This window comes from Scyliorhinus torazame, chromosome 25 (genome assembly GCF_047496885.1).
Source record: "Scyliorhinus torazame isolate Kashiwa2021f chromosome 25, sScyTor2.1, whole genome shotgun sequence".
Lineage (NCBI taxonomy): Eukaryota > Metazoa > Chordata > Chondrichthyes > Carcharhiniformes > Scyliorhinidae > Scyliorhinus > Scyliorhinus torazame.
Window position 1 is genome coordinate 41,747,070 of NC_092731.1, and position 27,073 is coordinate 41,774,142.

The 27,073-nt window shown below is 50.7% G+C and overlaps 1 long non-coding RNA gene across 1 annotated transcript in view; it reads right to left on the minus strand.

Annotated features, from left to right (window-relative positions):
• Positions 1-7,329: 7,329 nt before the first annotated feature.
• The window catches only part of LOC140402558 (uncharacterized), a 29,820-nt gene continuing 10,076 nt past the window's right edge, over positions 7,330-27,073 (minus strand). The window contains exon 2 of the long non-coding RNA XR_011938168.1: positions 7,330-7,714. This is a non-coding gene — a long non-coding RNA (uncharacterized lncRNA). The remainder of the gene's footprint in view (positions 7,715-27,073) is intronic.

The following is a 27,073-nucleotide window of genomic DNA, read 5'->3' on the forward strand; positions in this document are numbered from 1 at the left end:
CTGTCCCCCACCCCAGAGAAAAATCCACTCATCCTCGCCCTGGTCAGATGAACCCTGTGAACCACCTTGAACTGGATCAGACTAAGCCGAGTGCAAGAGGAGGTGGAGCTGACCCTGTGAAGAGCCTCGCTCCACACCTCCTCATCCAGAATAGGACCCAATTCACCCTCCCATTTCACCTTCACCTCATCTACCGGAGCCGCCTCCGCTGATAGGATCTGGCCGCTTCTGCACAAAAAAGGGAATGTGAGAAAAGTCGGGAATCTGGGAGTATCTAAACAGATTGGAACCAGGGAGTTGGAATTTCTCCGACAGCTCCTTAAAGCTGGCAAACCTTCCCTCCACGAACAAGTCCCCAAACCTCTCCAAACCCTTCCCCTTCCAGGACCGAAACGTCGAGTCCAAACCCGCTGGCAAAAAGAGCTGATTATTGCAGATAGGGGGCAGCAGAGGCAAGGAACTAAGTTTAAAATGTTGTCTGAACTGCTTCCGGATTCTCAGGGTGGTCACCACGACCGGATTCGAGGAAAATCTTACCGGAGAGAACGGCAGCGATGCGGTTACGAAAGCACCAAGGCTAGAACCCTGACAGGAAGTCGCCTCCATTTACCCCCCTGTGGAACCCGGGTCACTAAACCCCCCCAGTACCTTCTCAATATTGGCTGTCCAATAGTAAAATAATAAACTGGGTAAAGCCCAGCCTCCTGGTTGTCTATCCCTCTGGAGGAATGCCCTCCGGATCCTTGGGGTCTTTCCTGCCCAAATTAATGAGGACACCAATTTATTAATTTTGACAAAGAAGGACTTGGGGAGAAAGTGGGGAGACATTAAAATACAAATAAAAATCTCGGGAGCACATTCATTTTAATAGTCTGGACCCTGCCCCCCAAGGACAGGGAGAGGTTACCCCACTTCTGTAAATCAGAGTTGACCCCATTAACCAGACGAGTATAATTTAATTTCAGAAGCGAGGTCCAATCGTGGGCCACCCGGATTCCCAGGTAACGAAAGCTCGATCTGGCAAGGTGTAAAGGTCACATCCCCAGAAAGGCTCCCCTCCCCGGGGAGGAACCAGGAAGTATTCGCTCTGATCCAACTTCAACTAATACCCAGAGAAGGAGCCAATGCTCCCAAGCTGCTTCATTATCTCATCCAGAGTGGATACTGGGTATGTAATATAAAGAAGCAGGTCATCCGTGTACAAGGACACCCTCTGCTCCACCCCTCCCCGATTCATCCCCCTCCACTTACTGGAAGATCTCAGCGCGATGGACGGCAGATCTATCGGCAAAGCAAACAGGAGACAATGAACATCCCTGCCTCGTGCCCCTATTCAGCGGAATGTCACCGAATTCACAGTATTTGTGTGAACACTCGCAGGGGGGGCCCGAGACAATAAACAATCCAGGATATAAACTTTGTCCAAATCCAAACCTGCCAAGAATCTCAAAGTGAGATCCCCACTCCACCCTATCAAAGGCATTTTCAGCGTCTCGGGAACCAATCACCTCCGGCTCGAGCACCGAAGAGGGGGAGAGGTCAACATTTAATCGCCGATGTATTTTGGCCAATAGTTGCCGACCTTGACGAAGCCAGCCTGGTCTTCCTAGATCACCTCTGGGAGGCAGGACTCCAACCGCAGCCAGCACTTTGGCAGTAACTTAGTGTCCGCATTTAAAAGTGCAATAAGTCGGTGCGACCCTCATTCTGTCGGGCCCTTTTCTTTCTTAGGGATGAGGGAAATAGAAGCCTGCGCAAGTGTAACGAGCAACAAAACCCGGGACAAGGAGTCGCTGAACATATCGAAAATTAGAGCGACCAATTGTTCCACAAACTTCTCATAAAACTCAGTGGGAAATCCATCAGGGCCAGGAGCTTACCCGTCGGCATTAACCCAACGCATTTCCTCATTTTCTCCAGGCCCAACCGGGATTCCAACTCGTCCCGCCTCCCTCTCCATCACTGGGATGGATAACCCATCCAAAAAATCCGTCATTGCCGAAACTCCCCACCGGGGGCTCCGATGTACTGAGATCCTGATCAAATGTTTCGGGAGCTGCATTGAGCTGAGGCGGGTGGAAACCAGGCTGCCACTCGAGACCCGTCTCTGCTCAATCTCCCGGGAAGCTGCCTGCTGTCTGAGCTGGTGAGCTAAGAGGCGACTGGCCTGCTCCCCGTGTTCATAAATACTCCCCTCGAACGTCCCAGCTGGCCCACCGCCTTATCCAGTGATGAGAATTCAATTTTAAATCTAAATTTAGAGTGCCCAATTCTTTTTTTTCCAATGAAGGGGTAATTTAGCGTGGCCAATTCACCTACACGACACATCTTTGTGTTGTGGGGGTGAGACCCACGCAGACACGGGGAGAATGTTAAACTCCACACGGACAGTGACCCTGGGCCGGGATTGAATCCGGGTCCTCGGTGCCGTGAGGCAGCAGTGCTAACCACTGTGCCACCGTGCCGGCTGATTGATAATAATTCAAATTGTGTCTGCAGCTTTTTCCGACTTGGCAACAACTGCGGGGTTGGGACAAGTGAGTATTGATGATGCACCTCAAGGATGGAGTCCACCAGCCTCTGCCACTCCGCCCTCACTTTCCTTTCCATGGGCACGTTCAGAGAAATTATCTCCCCCGATAACCACCTTAAGGGCTTCCCACAGCGTAGAAGATGAGAAAGACTCACTTTTATTACATTTAAATCTATTCCCCAATGGCGGTGGACACGCGTTCACAAACTCTCTTGTCCGTTAATAATGCCGGATCCAATCTCCATGGCGGACGCTGGGAGGGGCCTGACTCTGGAGCCAAAGCAACACAATGTGGGGCATGATGGGAAATCACAATGGCCGAGTAGCCCGTCCCCTCCACCAAAGGGAGGAGAGATTATCCTCCACAGAAAAGTCGATCGGCGAGTATACCTGGTGGAGACGGGAGAAAGAGGAAAAGTCTTTATCGCCCGGGTACAAAAATCACCACGGATCTGCCCCCACCCCCCCTGGCCCCCTCCCCCCACCCCCCCCCCCCTCCAGCCCCCCCACCGCCCCCCCCCCATCGATCCGGAGTCAGCCATTTCCACCAAGAGGTATTATCCAACAGCTACATCGGAAGTGCAGCAACCAGGCCCACCCAAGATGGCCGCCAAACCCACTAACAGGATTAAACAAAGAGAAAACTGCAGTCACGGTCAGCAAATGACCTCTCCCCCCTCCTCCTCACCCTCAGGCACCCAGACTACACCCAAATGTGCAGAAAGAAAATGAGAAGACGAACATAAACCACAAGGTGTATCCGGGGCCTGATTATTTTATGCTGAGTCGGACTCTTCTCGCTGGGGTGAGGAAGGCTGAGTACTCGGCGGGGGTTATTTCACATCAGGCCCCACATTGGGTGGACCTGGTGTTTGATGTCGGTCGGGAGGGTCGTAGGATGGGGGGCGGTTAGACGTAGGGTGCTGTCGGACTTGGGGTTCTGTGTGAGGATTCCGAGGGCCATACGAGAGTATGTGGAACATAATGATAATGAGGAGGTCTCTCTCTCGAATTTGTGGGAGGGGCTGAAGGTGGTGATCAGGGGAGAGATCAGAGTGTTTAAGGCACATGTGGATGGGGAGGCGAGGGAGGAGCGACAGAAACAGGTGGATGAGATTCTCGGGGTGGGTCGTAGGTGAGTGAGGGACACGACCCCGGAGTTTTAGGTGTGCAGGAAAAATCTGCAAATGCAGTTTGACTTGCTGTCCACGGACAGGGCTCTGCGGCAATTGAGGCGGGTGAATGGGACGGTGTAGAGTATGGGGAGAAGGCCAGCCCTCTCTTGGCTCACCAATTAACGTGGCAGGATGCGACCAGGGAGATTGTTCAGGTTAGGGATTTGGAGGGGAGGCTGGACTCAGCCCCGGATAAGGTGAATGGAGTGTTTATTTTATGTGAGCCTGTCTAGGTCAGAGCCTCCGCAGGAAGAACGAGGGATGGCAGAGTTTCTGGGTGGGTTTGGTGGTGATCACTGTAAATACACAAGGGGTTAATGTAAATACACGTAGACTAGCTAGACACTAGAGGGAGCACCAGAGACATGACACACAGACATTCAACCAATAGGCCAGTAAGACAGGACACGACTAATGGGCATTCACGATACACACAGAGGTGACACTGCCACAGGGGGGCATTACACACGCCCATATAAAAGGACACAGCACACATGACCTTCCTCTTTCCAGTGGAGACACTCAGTGAGTACAGACACAGGGTTGATTCAACACATCACACCCACCACGTGGATTGTAACAGACTGGTCAGTTAGTCTGAGTAGCTGTAGCAGGATTAACAGAAGAGTCAAATCCAAGTAGGAGAATTGTTAATAGTTTAATAAACGTGTTCAAGCTATCTCCAAGTCTGAACCTTCCTTTGTCAGAGTGCACATCAAGGAAGCAGCTTCTGCTACGACAAGAGCAGAACAAAACAGGTTTGGAGTTTCCCAAGGCAGGGGAGGAATTGTGGGTGGAACTGGAGGCACCACTGGGCCTGGAGGAGATTCAGATCGCGTTGAAACACATGCAGGCAGGGAAGGCACCGGGACCGGACGGGTTTCCAATGGAATTTTAAAAGAAATTTTCAGATTGGTTGGGACCGCTGTTGCTGGGCATGTTTAGGGTGTCTTTGGCATGGGACACTGATGAATCTGTACTTTATTAATATATTTATGTGTCACCGCACTATATATTAACCAACAGAACTTGAGACTGAGCTTCTTGGGTGAAGTAAAGTATAGCTTTATTTGTATCAGTTTTAAAGTCTACTGATCAACTCAAATTTTATGTGAGTACAGACTCGGACGTTGGAGCAAGGGTCTATTTCGTTGCTTCTGAAAAAGTATAAGGACCCATACAGAGTGTGGCCGTATTGCCCCATCTTCCTGTTCAATGTACATGCCAAGTTATTCGCCAAGGTATCGGCTTTATGGTCGGAGCCTTTCCTTCTGGAGGTGGTAGTGGAAGATCAGACAGGGTGTGTGATGGGGCGGAAGTTGTCTCCGAATGTGGTGCTGCGCTGCCTGAGGTGTTGTCTTTCAGACGAGGTGTTGGACTGAGGTCCTGTCCACTCTCAGGTGAACGTAAAAGATCCGTTGCCACATTTAGAATTGGGGAGGGGATGGTCATTAACAGCAGTGACTGGCCAATGGGGACAGTTGCATAGTGACCACTGTTACCAGACAAGTAACCCAGACGTCTGGACTAATGCTCCAGAGACTCGAGTTCAGTTTCCACCACAGCAGCTTGGGGGAGTTTAAATTCAATTAACTAATAAATCTGGAATAAAAAACGAGCTCGATGTCCAGCAACACTCAATGTGTTGGATGAGAACAAGGTTGGTCTCAGTTGTGATGCCCTCCAGGTTGCATAACTCTCATTTGAGTGTAAAAATAACTGGTGCTTGGGGAAGGTCTTCTGCTCCAAGTGTGTCTGGACCCCAGCAAAAGTCAGGAAGCCTGAAGCCCGACGTGACGATTTTCTTCCCATTCCGAGTATTTTCTAACAGTGCAAATGCAGACATTGCTGAGTTTGTATTTCCAGAATTGTCTGTATTTTTGGGTTGTGTGAACTCCAGCTGGCATTTGTGACATGATTGCACAGGGAACCAAAGAACTGGAATCGAGTTAGATTTTTAAAAGAACTCCTGGGTATATTCTCAAGTAATTGAATTGAGTGGTTAGGAAGTAATTCAGCTTTGTAGAAAATAGATCGAAGTTACAATGTAAACATATTGAATGAGAAACATTACCTGAGAAAGGACGTACTGGCAGTGGAGGGTGTGCAGGGGAGATTCACTAGGTTAATCCCAGAGTTGAGAGGGTTGGATTACGAGGAGAGGTTGAGTAGACTGGGACTGTACTCGTTGGAATTTAGAAGGATGCTGGGGGAACTTATAGAAACATATAAAATTATGAACGGAATAGATAGGATAGATGCGGGCAGGTTGTTTCCACTGGCGGGTGAAAGCAGAACTAGGGGGCATAGCCTCAAAATAAGGGGAAGTAGATTTAGGACTGATCTTAGGAGGAACTTCTTCACCCAAAGGGTTGTGAATCTATGGAATTCCTTGCCCAGTGAAGCAGTTGAGACTCCTTCATTAAATGTTTTTAAGATAAAGATAGATAGTTTTTTGAAGAATTAAGGGATTAAGGGTTATGGTGTTCGGGCCGGAAAGTGGAGCTGAGTCCACAAAAGATCAGCCATGATCTCATTGAATGGCGGAGCAGGCTCGAGGGGCCAGATGGCCGACTCCTGCTCCGAGTTCTTATGATCTTATAACTAAGTCCCCACGCCCGCCGGAAAACGGGCGAAAATCACCCAGTGAGGATCATCACCTTCAGGAACTGTACCCCAGTGAGAGTCAGCACCTTCAGGAACTGTACCCCAGTCAGTGTCAGCACCCTCAGGAACTGTACCCCAGTGAGAGTCAGCACCCTCAGGAACTGTACCCCAGTGAGAGTCAGCACCTTCAGGAACTGTACCCCAGTGAGAGTCAGCACCTTCAGCAACTGTACCCCAGTGAGAGTCAGCACCTTCAGGAACTGTACCCCAGTGAGAGTCAGCACCTTCAGGAACTTTAAGGGCAGCACGGTAGCATTGTGTATAGCACATTGCTTTACCAGGGTCCCAGGTACGATTCCAGCTTGGGTCACTGTCTGTGCGGAGTCTGCACATCCTCCCCGTGTGTGCGTGGGTTTCCTCCGGGTGCTCCGGTTTCCTCCCACAGTCCAAAGATGTGCAGGGTAGGTGGATTGGCCATGATAAATTGCCCTTAGTGTCCAGAATTGTTACTAGTGGGGTTACTGGGTTATGGGGATAGGGTGGAGGTGTTGACCTTGGGTAGGGTGCTCTTTCCAAGAGCCGGTGCAGACTAGATGGGCCGAATGGCCTCCTTCTGCACTGTAAATTCTATGATCTATGATCTATGATCGCCGTCGCTCCGGATTTCCGGTGTGAACAGCTATTCTCCGACTCCGCGCTGGCCACCATTCCGCCACGGAGCGTCGGAGAATCCCGCCCCATATCTCTCCCAATTTTTATTCACACAATGTCGAAATTACCCCACGTGTTGCAGTGTTTGGCTCTATGAATTTGGCAGTTTCAGACTGTGACCCCAGAGAGCAGAGACGTGACGGCTGCTGCTGCTGTTACACCAGCAGGTGGCAGTGTCGCACCACAAAGTACAAAGAGAACAGCAGGATCCCATACTGTCTGTGAAAGGTCAGAATGTCTGTTCAGAAACTAATTGGACACGCCCCCTGTATCAATAATGAATAAACACTCCCACTCCCAGCATTGCATGCTTCAATCAGTGTATTTTATTTCACCAGAATTGTAAAGTACATTTGAAATGAATTAAAGGTAAAACAGCAACAAAAGCGAGATCTGAGAGAGACTCAGTGAGCAATTAGAAATCAGGGAGACGGCGAGAGAGAAATCCCATCAATCACACCCGGAATATTCTATTGGAGAGATTCTTGTCAGTGTGACTCTCGGTCACATCTCCATCGCTTCATTGCGAGCTGGAGCTATGGGACGGTCTTGCACAGGGTTCGGTCATAATACACAAACTTTGGGTTGTATTTATCGTTATTCTCCTTGAGGCACAGGGCAACTGCAATGTTGCAGTCACACAACTTCTTAACACACACTGCGAAGCGAGGCATCATCAGATAATCAGCTGAAAAAGAGGAGAGAACAACTAAATATACACAGTGTAAAATATGCACTGTAATGTACACATGGAAACAGACACTGGAATATACACACATTAATGTACACACTGATGTGCTGGGTGGGGTTAAGAATGTGAGATTCTGCAACGTTGTAAAATCTTCATTGTTTTTTGGTCCATTTAAATAACATTTTTTCAATAAATTTAAAGTACCCAATTATTATTTTGTTCCAATAAAGGGGCAATTTACTGTGGCCAATCCACCAATCCGGCACATCCTTTGGGTTGTGGGGGCGAAACCCACGCAGACACGGGGAGAATGTGCAAACTCCACACGGACAGTGATCCAGGTTCTTACTGTTGTGGGTGATTCACAATGGTTGGGGCCCAATAATGTTCTTGAAGTTTCCTGAACGACGGGGCAGCTAACGTCTCAGAATGTCTCTGATGTGCAAATGGCCGTCCTCAAGTTCTGGATGGTCATTAATTTTTAATCTAATACTTTGGTGCTGAGGGGGTGGGTGGGGTCTGTTAATAGTTTAATAAACGTGTTAAAGCTATCTCCATGTCTGAACCTTCCTTTGTCAGAGTGCACATCAAGGAAGCAGCTTCTGCTACGACAAGAGCAGAATAAAACATGGTACCAGTGAGTAACTGTTTAAATCCATATAGTTACAACTCAGCAAACAGTGACAGCCAGCAACAACACCCAGGCAAGATGATCGAGATTCCGGTTCCACAGCGCCTCAGGTGCAATCTCAGTGCAAACTGGCGCGCATTCAGGCAAAGGTTTGAGATCTTCCTGGTAGCAGCCGACCTACAAGACGTGGCCGATGCTGAAAAGACAGAGCTTCTGCTCACAATTGCGGTGCAAATGCAGAACAAATCGTTAAAACCTTCAAGTACTCCAGAGGACAAGCAAAGCGAGACTTCCAGGCAGTCCTGGACAAATTCGAACAATACTGCGAGGAAACCACAAACAAACTAACAGAAAATGGCCAGAGAGGCGCCAATACTCACCACGAGGTCCCGGAGCAACGAACGACAATTTGGATCGGCGGCCATCTTGGAAAAGGTACTGCACATGAGCAGTTGAGAGAAATTCGCATAGTAAAGGAACAGCGATCTGCGCATGCGCAATCGCTTCCTACGCACTACGTCACATGCTTTGTGACATCAGAGGCCCCGGACGACGCCCACTTAAAGGAGAAATGTCCCAAAACAAGAAAAAAAATGTTTAAAGCCTCAAAACAAGATTCTTTCACCTGGAACGACAGCACAATGCCTGAAATTCGACCAGTAGCTGAAAGTAATCTCCGCAGAACCCTGCAACAAGCAGTTAGCACCGCCCAAAGAGATGATACAGTCCTTGAAGACTATGACTCAGACCTTGAATTCTTCTTTGGACATCGCGAGCCCAATGCCAGCTCCGGCACAAAATGGGATGATATGGTCCCAGAAAACTGCGACTCAGATGATGAATTCATCATTGGCGATGGCGACCCCAGTACCAAATCCGAACTGCAACGAGATGTGTTCTACAGTGAAGAATCCGACACAGACGCGAATGTGTTCTTCGGATTTGAGGATCTTCAGTCCAGCACATATGATATCCCGACTCGTGAGAGCAGGATTATGCTGCGGCCTGACACCAAGAGACAGAGAGCGGTACAAGCCCACAGAGAGCGGCCTGCTGCCACACAGAGAGTGGTCCATGCCCCGCAAAGGGTCCCCGACTCCACACAGAGAGTGGTCCATGCACCGCGAAGGGTCCCCGACTCCACACAGAGAGTGGTCCACGCACCGCTCTGAGTCCCCGACTCCACACAGAGAGTGGTCCACGCACCACAAAGGGTCCCAGCCTCCACACAGAAAGCGATGAAAGACTCCACAACGAGACAACTGTACGTCTCCACACAGAAAGTGTCTCCAGTGACACAAGCCTCCACAGCAAGCTCGTGGACAGCCTCCGCGATAGAAGCAATGCAAGACTCCAAAGCGCAGTTATTTCATGCGCAAGACCATGAGGGTCTAGCAACCTCCTCTGAACAACCAGCAGCAGACGATGCAAGTCTGCCACGCTCAAGTGACCAAGAAGAAGACTCTGACAGTCTACCCAGCTCAAGTGAACGACAAGAACACACTGAGGCTCCACCCACTGTATGTGCGACTTCCCATGCAAGATGTGCAACGTGACAGACCTCAGCTCAAATGTACCGAGGCACTCAACAATCACAGTGAGGCTACTGGTGACTCCGGTGACACCACGTTACGTCAAACCTCATTCGCTCGAGCCCCTCCACAAGCAAATGCATTCCTGACTGTTTTGACTCCGGACGGGGAGCATCAAGAGACCTCAGAAGATGCAAGTGAACCTGAAACGATTCCGGTCAGGGAGCATCAAGAAGCCAAAACTGACTCAGGTTAAACAGCCCAGACTCCGGACGGGGAGCATCGAAAAGCCAAAACTGATACAATTAAGCCGGACATGACTCCAGACGGGGAGCGCCGTGAACTCAGTGACGGCACGCTCAAGGAGACAGCAGATGCCACAAAGCACGCTGACACGAGTAACTGTGTGAACGACTCGTATTATCCACAGAGTGTGGTCCTTGAGCGCAGCAAACACGACAACAAAACCAACCAACACAACAACAACATCAAAGACATCAACAAGAAGCGCACCAGAGGCAACAACGTCGACAACAAGCACGACACAAACACCAATGGAACTACGACTGGTACGACTCTGCCCATGAGGAACACTGTTACTGCTCAGCTCAGTACAATGACAGACCGTGGCAGGACGATGCATCTTACCAGTTCACAGTTGCTGCACTACCAACTGGCAACCTGGCATTCAGGACAGATGCCATCAAGAATTGCCACCACAAGCATCGGAAAAAAAAACAACAGACTCCAAATCAGTCAATGAGGTGGTTTGAACAATTGGACACCTCCTGATGACCAAACACCAGGAAACTGACGGCATTCACAAGGGAATGACAACGTCACCATTGACACTTTTATACCAGACCATAATAATTAATGAACTTTAGACTCAACTTTTATTTTGCATTGTCTTATCCTCAAAGTCATCGCAACTATTATTTGGTCTTGTATACTATTGTACAGTCATCACAGTCATCATAACTTGTACATAGCATCACTTATCTGCCTAGTTTGTTAAATTTTCTTTAACACTGTACAGAAAATATGTAACACGAAAAAAGGGGGAATGTGGTGATATACATCACTTTAAGTACACAAAGGGTTAATGTACATACACTACACCTAGCTAGACACTAGAGGGAGCACCAGAGACATGACACACAGACAGTCAACCAATCGGTCAGTAAGATAGGACACGACCAATGGGCATTCACGAAACACACAGAGGTGATACTACCACAGGAAGGCATGACACCAGCCCATATATAAGGACACATCACACATGCTCAGTCTCTTTCCAGTGGAGACACTCAGTGAGTACAGACACAGGGTTGATTGAGCATCACACCCACCACGTGGATTGTAGCAGACTGGTTCGTCAGTCTGAGTAGCTATAGAAGGATGAACAGTAGAGTCGGATCCAAGTAGGAGAATTGTTAATAGTTTAATAAACATGTTAAAGCTATTTCCAAGTCTGAACCTTCCTTTGTCAGAGTGCACATTAAGGAACCAGCTTATGCTACGACAAGAGCATAACAAAACAGAGTCCAAAGCTGTGGAGAGTCGTTAACGTGGGTGAGGAAGGGGTGGCCTGGAATTGTCTGCTGTGGATTCTGTCCTTGATGTTGTCAGGGGTTCCCTAATATTGTGAAACTCCCTAATGCTGTCAGTGATGTGGGCTGCGTTCCTTTAATGTATTGGGGGCCCTAACATTGTGGGGTGGGGGGCCTAACAGGGTGATTTCTATGGGTGACATAATGAGAGTCCCACCACAGCGAGAAGCAGCAAACTATCTCAAACCTCGATATTGCCACAAATGTTCCCCACCTCGAATCTGGGGAATTGTGAAATCTCACTGAGCGATATTTCCAAACTTGAAACCCAAATTCGTTAAAGAAAATTCACTGTGAGGCAAGTTGTTGTGTTCTGCTTCTTCGTGTAGCTTAAGCTGCTTCCTTGATGTAAACTCTGACAAAGGAAGGTTCAGACTTGGAGAGAGGTTTAACACTTTTATTGAACAGTTAACAATTCTCCTACTTGAGTTTGACTCTCCTGCTGATCTTGCTATAGTAACTCAATCTAACTAACCAGTCTGCTCTCATCCATGCGGGGGGTGTGATGCTTCCTGATCTGCCCCTGTCTCTCTGAGTGTCGCCTATCGAAAGAGAAAGAGCACGTGTGCCCTGTCCTTTTATATGGGTAGCCCCCTTGTGGTAGCGTAACCTCTGGGGTGTGCCTTGACTGCCCAATTGGTCGTGTCCTATCTTACTGACCTATTGGTTGAATGTCTGTGTGTCATGATGTCTCTGGTGCTCCCTCTAGTGTTTACCTAGTTGCAGTGTACCTACATTAATCCCTTGTGTATTTACAGTGATGCATATCACCACACAGGTGATGTCTGATCCACAGCAACCACATCTTCAGTAAGTGTCCACAGCTCGAGGAACTGCGGCTCAGAGTGAATGAGCTGGACTCGGAGCTTCAGACAGGGCAATGGCATCAGGGAGAGAGAATGCTCCCTGGACACGGGCAGCACGGTAGCACAAGTGATTAGCACTGTGGCTTCACAGCGCCAGGGTCCCAGGTTCGATTCCCTGCTGGGTCACTGTCTGTGCGGAGTTTGCACGTTCTCCCCGTGTCCGCGTGGGTTTCCTCCGGGTGCTCCGGTTTCCTCCCACAGTCCAAAGACGTGCAGGTTAGGTGGATTGGCCATGCTAAATTACCCGTAGTGTCCATAAGGGTTGGGAGGGGTTATTGGGTTGCGGGGATAAGGTGGAAGTGAGGGATTAATGTGGGTCGGTGCAGACTCGATGGGCCGAATGGCCTCCTTCTGCACTGTATGTTCTATGTAATCTATGTAATCTATGACACTTTGTCACACCCCTTCGCTCAACTGCTTCATTGGGTCCGGGATCAGGGACAGACGGTATGACTCCACGTGAGGATCCAGGAAGTAGTAATGGAAGACACTCAGCCCTTGCACTTGTCCGAGAGATTGGAGGTTTTTGCAGCCTGTGTGGACGAGAGCGAGGGCTGCAGGGAGGATGAGCAGACTGACCACCGCACCTGGGGACAGGGACACAGACAAGTGGGAGGAATGTAAAGGAATGGGATTGTAGCAGGGGACAGTGTTGTTCGAGGGATAGACAGTGTTCTCAGCATCGAGAGAGTGTGAGCCCCGAGGGCCGTGTTGCCAGCCCGGTGCCGGGGTTAATACCTCCTGGGGGTAGAATTCAGTTGTTGTTGTATCGGTGGGTACCAACCACACAGGTAGGACTAAGAAAGAGGTTCTGATCAGGGAGGATGAGCAGCTCAGGACTCAATTAAAAAGCAGAACCACAAAGGTAACAATCTCTGAGCCACAGACAAATTGACATTGGGTAAATAAGATCAGGGAGTTGAGTGCGTGGCTCAGAGATTGGTGTGGGAGCAATGGGTCACCATTCATGGGGCACTGGCATCAGTACTGAGGACAGAGAGAGCTGTCCCGTTGGGGTGGGTTTCACTTGCACGGCGCTGGGAGCTGGGTCCTGGCAAATCACATGACCAGGGCTGTGGAGCAGACTTTAAACAAAATGGTGGGAGGGGGATTAGTAATAGATTTCATAGAATTTTTATAGCATTTACAGTGCAGAAGGAGGCCATTCGGCCCATCGAGTCTGCACCGGCCCTTAGAAAGAGCACTGTTTTGTTCCCAGTGTGGTAGGTAACATGTGCTACTCAATCCTTGGTTAGTGATGAGGTATTCTGAATCCTGATGAAGAAGATTCAAACTCTTCCAGTAGTAACAAAAGGTTTATTGAATAACTGCAACAATATTTACATGAGTTCTTTACTTTAACTTTGATACTAGTGACAAGGTTAACAAGATCTAACTATGGTAACTGTACGTAACTCCACTGGAACTAGTCTGCTGTTGCTTTGATCACAGTGCACCCAAGAGAGAGAGAGAGAGACAATGTGGCTGCCTTTTATACCCCTGTTGGTCCGGCCCTCTAGTGATCATGTGGTGCTACTGATGACACATTAACCCCTTGTGTACATGCACACATAGAGGTACCACATCCCCCTTTTTTTCTTGTTACATATTTTCTGTATGTTGTAAAGAAAATTGAACAAAACATAATGGATGCAGTTTGCAAATGCATGACATAAAATCAACGAGTTAGTCCGTCAAATGTTGATACATTCAGTCTCTTAAGTTTTTTTTTGCTTGCGTGAAATAGGTAGACAAATGATGTTATGTACAAGTTGTGATGATCTTGGCGATTATACAAAGTCAATTAATATTTATGAGTCCAGTGTTAATTTAAAAAAAATTTTGAGTCCAAACTTTATGAGTTTGTTCGGTCGAGTTGCTTTCGTCTTCTGTTAAGACCATAAGACATAGGAGTGTAAGTAAGGCCATTCGGCCCATCGAGTCCACTCCACCATTCAATCATGGCTGATTTCAACTCCATTTACCCGCTCTCTCTCCATAGCCCTTAATTCCTCGAGAAATCAAGAATTTATCAACTTCTGTCTTAAAGACGCTCAACGTCCCGGCCTCCACCGCCATCTGCGGCAATGAATTCCACAGACCCACCACTCTCCTGGCTGAAGAAATTTCTCCTCATCTCTGTTCTAAAGTGACTCCCTTTTATTCTAAAGCTGTGCCCCCGGGTCCTAGTCTCCCCTGTTAATGGAAGCAACTTCCCTACATCCACCCTATCTAAGCCATTCATTATCTTGTAAGTTTCTATTAGATCTCCCCTCAACCTCCTAAACTCCAATGAATATAATCCCAGGATCCTCAGACGTTCATCGTATGTTAGGCCTACCATTCCTGGGATCATCCGTGTGAATCTCCGCTGGACCCGCTCCAGTGCCAGTATGTCCTTCCTGAGGTGTGGGGCCCAAAATTGCTCACAGTATTCTAAATGGGGCCTAACTAATGCTTTATAAAGCTTCAGAAGTACATTCCTGCTTTTATATTCCAAGCCTCTTGAGATGAATGACAACATTGCATTTGCTTTCTTAATTACGGACTCAACCTGCAAGTTTACCTTTAGAGAATCCTGGACTAGGACTCCCAAGTCCCTTTGCACTTCAGCATTATGAATTTTGTCACCGTTTAGAAAATAGTCCACGCCTCTATTCTTTTTTCCAAAGTGCAAGACCTCGCACTTACCCACGTTGAATTTCATCAGCCATTTCTTGGACCACTCTCCTAAACTGTCTCAATCTTTCTGAAGCCTCCCCACCTCCTCCATACTACCTGCCCCTCCACCTATCTTTGTATCATCGGCAAACTTAGCCAGAATGCCCTCAGTCCCGTCATCTAGATCGTTAATATATAAAGAGAACAGCTGTGGCCCCAACACTGAACCCTGCGGGACTCCACTCGTCACCGGTTGCCATTCCGAAAAAGAACCTTTTATCCCAACTCTCTGCCTTCTGCCGGACAGCCAATCGTCAATCCATGTTAGTACCTTGCCTCGAATACCATGGGCCCTTATTTTACTCAGCAGTCTCCCGTGAGACACCTTATCGAAGGACTTTTCGAAGTCAAGATAGATAACATCCATTGGCTCTCCTTGGTCTAACCTATTTGTTATCTCTTCAAAGAACTCTAACAGGTTTGTCAGGCACGACCTCCCCTTACTAAATCCATGCTGACTTGTCCTAATCCGACCCTGCACTTCCAAGAATTTAGAAATCTCATCCTTAACAATGGATTCTAGAATCTTGCCAACAACCGAGGTTAGGTTAATTGGCCTATAATTTTCCATCTTTTTCCTTGTTCCCTTCTTGAACAGGGGGGGTTACAACAGCGATTTTCCAATCCTTTGGTACTTTCCCTGACTCCAGTGACTGTTGAAACATCATCACCAACGCCTCCACTATTTCTTTAGAACTCTAGGATGTAGCCCATCTGGGCCCGGAGATTTATCAATTTTTAGACCTTTTAGTTTCTCTAGCACTTTCTCCTTTGTGATGGCTACCATATTCAACTCTGTCCCCTGACTCTCCGGAATTGTTGGGATATTACTCATGTCTTCTACGGTGAAGACTGACGCAAAGTACTTATTCAGTTCCTCGGCTATTTCCTTGTCTCCCATCACAAAATTACCAGCGTCATTTTGGAGCGGCCCAATGTCAACTTTTGCCGCCCGTTTGTTTTTAATGTATTTAAAGAAACTTTTACTGTCATTCCTAATGTTACTGGCTAGCCTACCTTCAAATTTGATCCTCTCTTTCCTTATCTCTCTCTTTGTTATCCTCTGTTTGTTTTTGTAGCCTTCCCAATCTTCTGACTTCCCACTACTCTTTGCCACATTTATAGGCTTTCTCTTTTGCTTTGATGCCATTGCTTCCTTTGTCAGCCATGGCTGCCTAATTCCCCCTCTGATAACCTTTCTTTTCTTTGGGATGAACCTCTGTACTGTGTCCTCAATTATTCCCAGAAACTCCTGCCATTGCTGTTCTACTGTCTTTCCAACTAGGCTCTGCTCCCAGTCGATTTTCGTCAGTTCCTCCCTCATGCCCCTGTAGTTACCTTTATTTAACTGTAACACCTTTACATCTGATTCTACCTTCTTTCTTTCAAATTGGAGATTGAATTCGACCATATTATGATCACTGCCTCCTAAGTGCTCCCTTACTTTAAGATCTTTAATCAAGTCTGGCTCATTACATAACACTAAGTCCAGAATGGCCTGTTCCCTCGCGGGCTCCATCACAAGCTGTTCCAAAAAGCCCTCCTGTCAACATTCAATGAATTCCCTTTCCTTGGGTGCACTGGCAGTATTATTTACCCAGTCCACCTGCATATTAAAGTCCCCCATGATCACTGTGACCTTGCCTTTCTGACACGCACTTTCTATTTTGTGGTGCATCTTGTGCCCCTGGTCCTGACCACTGTTAGGAGGCCTGTACATAACTCCCATTATGTTTTTTTTGCCTTTGTGGTTCCTCAACTCTACCCACACAGACTCCACATCATCCGACCCCATGTCGTTTAGTGCTATTGATTTAATTTCATTCCTAATCAACAAGGCAACCCCGCCCCCTCTGCCCACCTCTCTGTCTTTTCGATAGGTTGTGAATTCCTGGATGTTTAAATGCCAGTCCTGAACCCCCTGCAACCATGTCTCTGTGATGCCGACCACATCATACCTGCCAGTCACAATCTGGGCCACAAGCTCATCTACCTTGTTCCGTACACTGCGCGCATTTAAATATAGCACCTTTAATTCTCTATTGACCGTCCCTTTTTGTTTTCTTAGTGTGGTGGACCTTGGTTTACTGAGCCTTTCCATACACTGTGGGATGGGGACTATTGTAACCTCTCCTGAGTTCTGTCTTTTCGTGCTTTTTTGTATTCCTAAGCAGCTACGCTTCCCACTGATTACTTCACCTCTTGGTTCCCTGACTTTCCCTTCCCCCCCAATCTTTAGTTTAAAGTCCTATTGACCACCCTATTTACTCTTTTCGCCAGAACACTGGTCCCAGCTCGGTTCAGGTGGAGACCATCCCAACGGTATAGGTTCCCCCGTCCCAAAACTGATGCCAGTGTCCCATGAAAAGGAACCCCTCGTTTCCACACCACTCTTTCAGCCACGTGTTAACTTCCCTTATTCTTGCCTCCCTATGCCAATTTGCACGTGGCTCGGGCAGTAATCCGGATATTATGACCCTTGAGGACCTGTTTTTTAATTTGAATCCTAGCTCTTTATAATCTCTAAACAGGTCCTCTTTCCTAGCCTATGTTGTTGGTACCGACATGGACCACAACAACTGGATCCTCCCCCTCCCTCTCCAGTATCCTTTCAAGCCGGTCAGAGATGTCCCGCACCCTAGCACCGGACAGGCAACATACCATGCAGGACTCTTTATCCTGCTCCAAAGGATACTATCTATCCCCCGATAATAGAATCCTCTACAACTACAACTTGCCTATTTACTCCCTCCCCTTGAATGGCCTGCTGAACCATGGTGCCTTGGTCAGCTGACTCATCCTTCTTGCAACCCTGTTCGCCATCCACACAGGGAGCAAGTGCCTCATACCTGTTGGACAGAGACAAGGGCTGAGGCTCCTGAGTTCCAGACTGCTGGTTCCCTTTACCTGCCTGACTTGCAGTCACACCCTGCTGTCCCTGGCCACTAGCAGGATTTAAACTACTTACTCTGACAGGTGTGACTGCCTCCTGAAACACAGTGTCCAGGTAAGTCTCCCCCTCCCAGATGTGCCTCAGTGTTTGAAGCTCAGACTCCAGCTCATCAACTCTGAGCCGGAGCTCTTCGAGCAGCCAACACTTACTGCAGATGTGGTCGCTGCAGCTCGCAATGGGATCTGCCAGCTCCCACATCAAGCAGCTCAAGCACATCACCTGACCAGCCATCACTAATTAATTAATTAGTTGAATTTAAGTTTATGGTGGGGGCAGCTTCAACCAATCAGACACTAATCTACACTGCACTTTTAACTGAAAAACAGCACAATTAGATTAACCACTTACCTTTCCTGGTTTCCTCACTGCACCAAACTACCAAATTCTCACTTTCTGTATCTCTCTCACTCAGTCTGGGTCTCCTTGACCTGCACAATGCTAATAATATAATATAATAATGCTAATAATAATATAATATGGCACTTACCTCACACCAATGGGTCTCATTGGGATTTATCCTAGGATGCTCTGGGAGGCCAGGGAAGAGATTGCTGGACCTTTGGCTTTGATTTTTATGTCATCATTGGCTACAGGAATAGTGCCAGAGGACTGGAGGACAGCAAATGTGGGCCCTTTGTTCAAAATGGGGAGCAGAGACAACCCCGGCAACGAAAGACCGGTGAGCCTCACGTCTGTAGTGGGTAAAGTCTTGGAGGGGATTATAAGAGACAAGATTTATAATCATCTAGATAGGAATGATATGATCAGGGATAGTCAGCATGGCTTTGTGAAGGGTAGGTCATGCCTCACAAACCTTATTGAGTTCTTTGAGAAGGTGACTGAACAGGTAGACGAGGGTAGAGCAGTTGATGTGGTGTATATGGATTTCAGCAAAGCGTTTGATAAGGTTCCCCACGGTAGGCTATTGCAAAAAATACGGAGGCTGGGGATTGAGGGTGATTTAGAGATGTGGATCAGAAATTGGCTAGCTGAAAGAAGACAGAGGGTGGTGGTTGATGGGAAATGTTCAGAATGGAGTACAGTCACAAGTGGAGTACCACAAGGATCTGTTCTGGGGCCGTTGCTGTTTGTCATTTTTATCAATGACCTAGAGGAAGGCGCAGAAGGGTGGGTGAGTAAATTTGCAGACGATACTAAAGTCGGTGGTGTTGTCGATAGTGTGGAAGGATGTAGCAGGTTACAGAGGGATATAGATAAGCTGCAGAGCTGGGCTGAGAGGTGGCAAATGGAGTTTAATGTAGATAAGTGTGAGGTGATTCACTTTGGAAGGAATAACAGGAATGCGGAATATTTGGCTAATGGTAAAGTTCTTGAAAGTGTGGATGAGCAGAGGGATCTAGGTGTCCATGTACATAGATCCCTGAAAGTTGCCACCCAGGTTGATAGGGTTGTGAAGAAGGCGTATGGAGTGTTGGCCTTTATTGGTAGAGGGATTGAGTTCCGGAGTCGGGAGGTCATGTTGCAGCTGTACAGAACTCTGGTACGGCCGCATTTGGAGTATTGCGTACAGTTCTGGTCACCGCATTATAGGAAGGACGTGGACAGGCTTTGGAGCGGGTGCAGAGGAGATTTACCAGGATGTTGCCTGGTATGGAGGGAAAATCTTATGAGGAAAGGCTGATGGACTTGAGGTTGTTTTCGTTGGAGAGAAGAAGGTTAAGAGGAGACTTAATAGAGGCATACAAAATGATCAGGGGGTTGGATAGGGTGGACAGTGAGAGCCTTCTCCCGCGGATGGATATGGCTGGCACGAGGGGACGTAACTTTAAACTGAGGGGTAATAGATATAGGACAGAGGTCAGAGGTAGGTTCTTTACGCAAAGAGTAGTGAGACTGTGGAATGCCCAACCTGCAATAGTAGTGAACTCGCCAACATTGAGGGCATTTAAAAGTTTATTGGATAAACATATGGATGATAATGGCATAGTGTAGGTTAGATGGCTTTTGTTTCAGTGCAATATCATGGGCCGAAGGGCCTGTACTGCGCTGTATTGTTCTATGTTCTATTATTAGGTTAGAGGAGGAGGGCTGGTGGGAGACACTACACGTGTAGTGTCTCGGGTTTCCTCTCCACCAGGATTTATTGGTGGGGGTGGGGGGGGGGGGGGGGGGGGAGGGGGGAGGGTCGTCCCAGATGTCCGCGGGTCGAAAAAAATAAAACAGAATATAAGTGTTTTTAAAGGAGAAACTTACCTCCCAGAAATCACTTGCGCACCGCTCCCGATGAAATCGACTGGCCTGCTCCTGCGAAGGTAAGTGTTTTTAAAGGAGAAACTTACCTCAATGTATTGACGATCTGCCATGGCACCATGGTATTGGATTCATCCACCATGAGAAGAGTCGTGTTGAGCTTTTCAACCGTGTTGCTGATGCTGTGATCAGCATATCCGAATAACTCAGCCATGTCTGAGCAGTATCGTGTGTATTGTTCGATAGACAAATCATCGCTTTTTGTTTGGGAGTTGTGATCGTTCTCTTCATGTTCAGTGAACAAATCATCTTCTTTGGTTTCGGATTTTTCATTGAGCTCTTCACTTTGGGTGGCGCAGGCTGCTTGTTCCAGGGTGTTGTGAAAGTTATTTTCAACTGCTGGTGTAAGTTCGGGCATTGTTCTGTCTTTTGAGGTCACAAAATTGGGTTTTGCAGCTTTAAATTTCTTTTTGTTCATTTTCGTGCATTTCCCTTTTAAGTGGGCGTGGCCCTGGTCCTCTGATGTCATGACACTCGTGACATCATGCGTCGGACTCGGTTGCACATGCGCAATTTGCGTTTCCTTTACTGTGCGCTCTTTGCACAACTGCGCATGTGCGGTTCCTTTCTCAAGATGGCTGCCGCTCAGAACTTCCATCTTCTTCTGTTTCAACTCTGCCTCGTGGTAAGTTTTGGTGCCATTTTTACCGATTTTGTTTTCTAGACACTGGTTCTGTGTTTGTAAAGACTCACAGTATTGATTTTGTTTTTGTTCATAAGCAAGGCATTTTTGTATAGCAGTTTCAAGAGTTAGATCCTTATTTTGTGATAGTTCTTTCCTCAAATTTTTATCAGATAGTCCAGAAATTAATTGATTCATCACAGTGACTCTGAAATTAACATAATCACAGCCTTGTGGTATTAACTTGAGATTTGTAATAAAATCACTGATGGGCCCTCCGTTTCTCTGGCATTTATGATAATTGTTAAATCTTTCCAGCATCTCACCAGACTGACTCTCACAGTGTTCATCACATTTTTTGAGTATTATTTCTATTTTGGTGTCGTCTTCACCTTCTAAGTAATTAAAGCAATTCTAGATTTCTCTGGCTTCATGCCCTCCTATTGAGAGCAGTGGTGCTATTTTCGTTGCGTTAGAGACCGTGCTTAAACCATTAGCTGTGATAAATATTTGGAATATCTGTTCAAATCTTTTCCAGTCATAACTTAAATTACCGGTTGTTTCCAGCTGCCCTAGAGATCCAATGAGTCCCATAGTTAGTCGGCGAGGATCCATTTGCTGCGAAGTCTGCCACAGTCGAATGTCCAGTCTTCTCTTTTTCTTCTCTTTTTGTCTAACCTTATTTAACTAGTTCTGTTAAAGCCACTCAACTGGAACCATGTTTTGTTACCTGTGTGGTAGGTAACATGTGCTACTCAATCCTTGGTTAGTGATGAGGTATTCTGAATCCAGAGAAGAAGATTCAAACTCTTCCAGTAGTAACAAAAGGTTTATTGAATAACTGCAACAATATTTACATGAGTTCTTTACTTTAACTTTGATACTAGTGATAAGGTTAACAAGATCTAACTATGGTAACTATACATAACTCCACTGGAACTAGTCTGCTGTTGCTTTGATCACAGTGCACCCAAGAGAGAGAGAGAGACAATGTGGCTGCCTTTTATACCCCTGTTGGTCCGGCCCTCTAGTGATCATGTGGTGCTATTGATGACACATTAATGTCACATTCCTCCCACAGTCCAAAGATGTGCAGGGTAGGTGGATTGGCCATGATAAATTGCCATTAGTGTCCAAAATTGCCCTTAGTGTTGAGTGGGGTTACTGGGTAATGGGGATAGGGTGGAGGTGTTGACCTTAGGTGGGGTGCTCTTTCCAAGAGCCGCTGCAGACTCGATGGGCCGAATGGCCTCCTTCTGCACTCTAAAGTCTATGAAAATTCTATTAACCCTTTGTGTTCATGCACAAATAGAGATCACCACAAGTACATCATTCAAGCATACACCTCCTCCACCCCATCCCCTTAACCCAGTAGCCCCAATTAACCTTTTTGGTCACTAAGGGCAATTTACCATGGCCAATCCACCTAACCTGCACGTCTTTGGACTGTGGGAGGAAACCGGAGCACCCGGAGGAAACCCACGCAGACACGGGGAGAACGTGCAGACTCCGCACAGACAGTGACCCAAGCCGGAATCGAACATGGAACCCTGGAGCAGTCAAGCAACTGTGCTAACCACTATGCTACCTGCAGAGACCCAGACTGAAGCTCTGGGGACAAGGGTTCAAATCCCACCACGGCAGCTGGTGGAATTTAAACATTCAGTTAATAATTTTAAAAACACTAGAAGTGAAATCTTGGGCAGATTCTCCGACCGCCCGCAGGATCGGAGAATCCCCGGGGGCGGCATGAATCCCGCCCCGCCACTCCGACGCCGGCTGTCGTATTCTCCGGCGCCGGTTTTCGGGTGGCGGCTGGGTTCACGGCCCGCGAGTCGGGGGCCATTGGCAGCGGCCCCCCCGGCAATTCTCCGGGCCCTGATGGGCCGAGCGGCCGTCATTTCCTGGCCTGTCCCGCCGGTGTGAAATGGACATGGTCCATCACAGTGGGACCCGGCTTGGAGGCCGGCTAGGTGAGTCCTTGAGGTGGGGGGGTGCAGGAGGATCCGGCCCGGGGGGTCCCTCAAGGTGGCCTGGCCAGTGATCGGGTCCCACCCATCTGCGGGCGGGCCTGTGCCGTGGGGGGCTCTCCTTCCTTCCGTGCCTGCCCCTGTAGGGCTCGGCATTGTCGGCGCGGAGAGGAACCTCCCTGCGCCTGTGCAGGAACACACCGGCCAGTCTGCGCAGGCGCGGAACCACGCAGGCGGTTCTGCAAATGCGCCAACTCACGCTGGCCCCTCGCCGCCAGTTGGCGCAGCGCCAAACCTTCCGGCGTCGACCGAGACCCCGAAAGTGCAGAGGATTCGGGACCCACACCGAGCGACCTTCGGGACCCACACCGAGCGACCTTCGCGACCCACACCGAGCGACCTTCGCGACCCACACCGAGCGACCTTCGCGACCCACACCGAGCGACCTTCGGGACCCACACCGAGCGACCTTCGCGACCCACACCGAGTGACCTTCGGGACCCACACAGAGCGACCTTCGCGACCCACACCGAGCGACCTTCGCGAACCACACCGAGCGACCTTCGCGACCCACACCGAGCGACCTTCGCGACCCACACCGAGCGACCTTCGGGACCCACACCGAGCGACCTTCGCGACCCACACCGAGCGACCTTCGCGACCCACACCGAGCGACCTTCGGGACCCACACCGAGCGACCTTCGGGACCCACACCGACCAACCAGCACGACCCACACCGAGCGACCTTCGCGACCCACACCGAGCGACCTTCGCGACCCACACCGAGCGACCTTCGGGACTAACACCGACCAACCATCGCGACCCACACCGAGCGACCTTCGCGACCCACACCGAGCGACCTTCGGGACCCACACCGAGCGACCTTCGCGACCGAGCGACCTTCGGGACCCACACCGAGCGACGTTCGGGACCCATACCGAGCGACCTTCGTGACCCACACCGACCAACCTTCGCGACCCACACCGACCGACCAGCACGACCCACACCGAGCGACCTTCGGGACCCACACCGAGCGACCTTCGCGACCCACACCGAGCGACCTTCGCGACCCACACCGAGCGACCTTCGCGACCCACACCGAGCGACCTTCGGGACCCACACCGAGTGACCTTCGGGACCCACACCGAGCGACCTTCGCGAACCACACCGACCGACCTTCGCGACCCACACCGAGCGACCTTCGCGACCCACACCGACCAACCTGCGGGACCCACACCGACCAACCAGCAAGAGCCACACCGAGCGACCTTCGCGACCCACACCGAGCGACCTTCGCGACCCACACCGAGCGACCTTCGCGACCCACACCGAGCGACCTTCGGGACCCACACCGAGCGACCTTCGGGACCCACACCGACCAACCAGCACGACCCACACCGAGCGACCTTCGCGACCCACACCGAGCGACCTTCGCGACCTACACCGAGCGACCTTCGGGACTAACACCGACCAACCATCGCGACCCACAGCGAGCGACCTTCGCGACCCACACCGAGCGACCTTCGGGACCCACACCGAGCGACCTTCGCGACCGAGCGACCTTCGGGACCCACACCGAGCGACGTTCGGGACCCATACCGAGCGACCTTCGTGACCCACACCGACCAACCTTCGCAACCCACACCGACCGACCAGCACGACCCACACCGAGCGACCTTCGGGACCCACACCGAGTGACCTTCGCGACCCACACCGAGCGACCTTCGCGACCCACACCGAGCGACCTTCGCGACCCACACCGAGCGACCTTCGGGACCCACACCGAGCGACCTTCGGGACCCACACCGAGCGACCTTCGCGAACCACACCGACCGACCTTCGCGACCCACACCGAGCGACCTTCGCGACCTACACCGACCAACCTTCGGGACCCACACCGACCAACCAGCAAGAGCCACACCGAGCGACCTTCGCGACCCACACCGAGCGACCTTCACGACCCACACCGAGCGACCTTCGCGACCCACACTGAGCGACCTTCGGGACCCACACAGAGCGACCTTCGCGACCCACACCGAGCGACCTTCGCGACCCACACCGAGCGACCTTCGGGACCCACACCGAGCGACCTTCACGACCCACACCGAGCGACCTTCGGGACCCACACCGAGCGACCTTCACGACCCACACCGAGCGACCTTCGCGACCCACACCGACCGACCTTTGCGACCCACACTGAGCGACCTTCGCCACACACACCGAGCGACCTTCGGGACCCACACCGACCAACCAGCACGATCCACACCGAGCGACCTTCGCCACTCACACCGAGCGACCTTCGGGACCCACACCGAGCGACCTTCGCGACCCACACCGAGCGACCTTCGGGACCCACACCGACCAACCTTCGGGACCCACACCGAGCGACCTTCGCGACCCACACCGAGCGACCTTCGCGACCCACACCGAGCGACCTTCGGGACCCACACCGACCAACCTTCGGGACCCACACCGAGCGACCTTCGCGACCCACACCGAGCGACCTTCGCGACCCACACCGAGCGACCTTCGGGACCCACACCGAGCGACCTTCGCGACCCACACCGAGCGACCTTCGCCACCCACACCGACCGACCTTTGGGACCCACACCGAGCGACCTTCGGGACCCACACCGACCAACCTTCGCGACCCACACCGAGCGACCTTCGCGACCCACACCGAGCGACCTTCGCGACCCACACCGAGCGACCTTCGCGACCCTCACCGAGCGACCTTCGCGACCCACACCGAGCGACATTCGCGACCCACACCGACCAACCAGCAAGAGCCACACCGAGCGACCTTCGCGACCCACACCGAGCGACCTTCTGGACCCACACCGACCAACCTTCGCGACCCACACCGAGCGACCTTCGCGACCCACACCGAGCGACCTTCGAGACCCACACCGAGCGACCTTCGGGACCCACACCACGTGACCTTCGCGACCCACACCGAGCGACCTTCGCGACCCACACCGAGCGACCTTCGGGACCCACAACGAGCGACCTTCGCGACCCACACCGAGCGACCTTCGCCACCCACACCGACCGACCTTTGGGACCCACACCGAGCGACCTTCGGGACCCACACCGACCAACCTTCGCGACCCACACCGAGCGACCTTCGCGACCCACACCGAGCGACCTTCACGACCCACACCGAGCGACCTTCGCGACCCACACCGAGCGACATTCGCGACCCACACCGACCAACCAGCAAGAGCCACACCGAGCGACCTTCGCGACCCACACCGAGCGACCTTCGGGACCCACATCGACCAACCTTCGCGACCCACACCGAGCGACCTTCGCGACCCACACCGAGCGACCTTCGAGACCCACACGGAGCGACCTTCGGGACCCACACCACGTGACCTTCACGACCCACACCGAGCGACCTTCGGGACCCACACCGAGCGACCTTTGCGACCCACACCGAGGGACCTTCGCCACCCACACCGACCAACCTTCGCAACCCACACCGAGCGACCTTCGGGACCCACACCGAGCAACCTTAGCGACCCACACCGAGCGACCTTCGCGACCCACACCGAGCGACCTTCGCGACCCACACCGAGCGACCTTCGCGACCCACACCGAGCGAATTTCGTGACCCACACCGAGCGACCTTCGCGACCCACTCCGAGGAACCTTCGGGACCCACACCGAGCGACCTTCGCGACCCACACCGAGCGACCTTCGCGACCCACACCGACCGACCTTCGCGACCCACACCGAGCGACCTTCGCGACCCACACCGAGCGACCTTCGCGACCCACACCGAGCGACCTTCGCGACCCACACCGAGCGACCTTCGCGACCCACACCGACTAACCTTCGCGACCCACACCGAGCGACCTTCGCGACCCACACTGAGCGACCTTCGCAACCCACACCGAGCGACCTTCGCGACCCACACCGAGCGAATTTCGTGACCCACACCGAGCGACCTTCGCGACCCACACCGAGCGACCTTCGGGACCCACACCGAGCGACCTTCGGGACCCACACCGACCAACCAGCACGACCCACACCGAGCGACCTTCGCGACCCACACCGAGCGACCTTCGCGACCTACACCGAGCGACCTTCGGGACTAACACCGACCAACCATCGCGACCCACAGCGAGCGACCTTCGCGACCCACACCGAGCGACCTTCGGGACCCACACCG